Raw genomic sequence first — 2,776 nt, forward strand, 5'->3', positions numbered from 1 at the left:
CAGGTATGGACATGTATGTACAAGTATGTACATGTATGTACAAGAGAGAGCAAAGTAGATTTTCTCCACTGGGTGAAAATACATGCTCTCAGTTTGGGCCGAGAGAACATGGGAATACACAGCAGGGGTTTACAACGCTGTGTTGTAGCATAAAGAACAGACCACTGAGACTCAGGGGAGTTGAGGTGATAGTTGGTGAGGTTGCACACATGGCAGATGCTGAACCGCATCTGCAGCTGCAAAATAGCTGGTGGCCTTCACACCTTTCGCATTCTTGGGTTGGCTATGCCGTTCCCACAGATCAAACACAACAGAGCAGGGCAATGATGGCGAGGAAAATGTAAACCAGGAAGGAAAGGAAAATACAGTTGATGTGGGAAATGAGTGAGGGAAAGAGAGAAATTATCTTCTTTTAATATGAAAGGGAAATGATGACGATGAGTCTATACAATGTCGGAAACACTTCACAATGGCATTCCTGCAGTGACTGTGTGGGTTTTCTCCGGTTTCCTCCCACACTCCAAAGACGTACAGGGTTGTAGGCTAATTGGCTTCTGCAAATTGTAAATTGTCCTAGTGTGTGGGTTAGTGCTAGTGTATGGCATGATTGCTGGTTGGCGCTGACTCGGTAGGCTGATGGGCCTGTTTCCACACTATATCTCTAAAGTCTAAAATAAATGGGTAGAAGACAAAATGGGTAAATTCTACCAGAAACGTCCTCATGCACAACAATTCATATCACACCAGACTAACAATAAAAATAACTGAATTTTCATTAGGTCCAGCACACACTTTTAACAATATCTAAACTTAACAGTAAATGTTGGTAAAATTATACAGATCTGGGAGCATCTGTGGAAAGAGAACCAGTCAATGTTTTAGATCTGTGGGCCCTCATCAGAACTGGGCAAGAGAGAGATACAAGTTGATATTCAGTGCGACTGTGTCGACGTCAATTGCAGAATGAAAAATGGGCTGGGTCTTGGACCTGTAATTGTGCCAACTTTTGTTGCAAATTGGATTGACATCATTTATTCAAAGCTTTTCACTGCACCAATGGTAAAATAATAAACCCAAATATTATTCCACTGATCAGGAAACAATAGCTTGAAAATCATTCGCTAAAAATGTATTCCAAACAATCTAAAATGTGGTGTTCTCTTTCATTCAAGATACGTTTGGAAGGTGGACATTTTAAGAAGCAAATCTGATGAGGCAATAGTCCAATTGAGAAGGAACGATGTACACAAGGCTGGTGACATGTTCAACAAGAAGAGTCACTGAATGATACTTCATATTTGAATTTCTGAAAATAATGACAATGAAAGACTACAAATAGCAGTATTAACTCTCACAGCACAAAGACCTTTCCAACTTCAAACATAAGAACACATTGCCTTTTAGAAGTTAACTCAAGAGGTTTTGCATCGGGAAATGTCCTAATAGAGAAATATCCCGAATTAAAGAGTATTATTTATCTTACAGCCTTTAAAAATGGTTGAAGAATGGTTGGTATTATTTGGATTGTTCATGATGGACTATGTTACAGAATGCAAAGGTTGTGGTGAAATCAACATTTGCTTCGGTCTCTTGAAAGAAAGTTAAGGCTTTGTGAAATATTGCAATGGAAGCAGTTTGCTTTTAGTTTACAATCCACACTTTTTCAGCAGAATGATTCAGAAAAATGTGTAAACAGTGATTGTTGTAGTTAGATTGTTTCAGCAAAAACAAGATTCTACTATTTATTTTAAAAGTGTACAATTGTTCGCTTTCAATAAAGGTGTATGAACATTAGATATCTTTATAGTTTTTTTAAAAAGAAAATGTTTATCTAAACGTATTCTGTCCTCGTTCTTTTTGTAGAATGCAAGTATTTGTTAATCGTTGTTAAGGACACCAGTGCACAATTACCATGTGCCACAGGCTACAGTGTTAGTGAGGATATAAGGGAGGCAAAAGGAAGTGCTTAAACAGTCTGAGACCATCCGTGTATTGATTTTAAGATAAGGCATGGCAACAGGCCCTTCAGCCCACTGGTCATCGATCACCTGATCATACTAGTTCTATGTTATACCACTTTCTCATCCACTCCTTACACACTGGGGACAACTTACATAGAGTCAATTAACCTACAAACCCACACGTCTTTGGGATGTGGGAAGAAGCCGGAGCACTCCACAGAGACAGGGCCCAAGGTTAGGATTCTCCACGGGTGAAGGATCTCTCTCTCCACCAGGTGATGTGTTCCCCTCTCCACAGATGAAGGATCTCTCTCTCATGTTCATAAGTGATAGGAGCAGAATTAGGCCATTCAGCCCATTAAGACTACTACTTGGGGTGGGGGTTGGGGGGACGTTGGGGAGAGGGGGTTGGGGGGGCGTTGGGTTGGGGGGGGGTGGTTGGTGGCTGGGGTTGGGGGTTGGGGGAGGGGGTTGGGGGGTGGGGGTTGGGGGGTTGGGGTGGTTGGGGGGGTTTGGGGGGTTGGGGGTGGTTGGGGTTGGGGTTGGGGGGGGTGGGGGGGGGGGGTGGGGGGGGGGGGGTGGGGGGGGTGGGGGGGGTGGGGGGGGGTGGGGGGGGGTGGGGGTGGGTGGGGGGGGGGGGTTGGTGCGGAGGTTCCCTCCCCGGCTTATACCTTGGGTTTTGCACCATCTGCCGTCACCGTCACCGTCACCGCCGCCGCCGCCGCGCCCGGCGTTACGCGCGCTGTGATTGGCCGCGCCCGACCACGCTGAGCGGCGGCCGCTGATTGGCGGCGCTGGTTGCTGGGAGACGGGAC

This window comes from Rhinoraja longicauda, chromosome 23, assembly GCF_053455715.1.
Source record: "Rhinoraja longicauda isolate Sanriku21f chromosome 23, sRhiLon1.1, whole genome shotgun sequence".
Taxonomy (NCBI): Eukaryota; Metazoa; Chordata; class Chondrichthyes; order Rajiformes; family Arhynchobatidae; genus Rhinoraja; species Rhinoraja longicauda.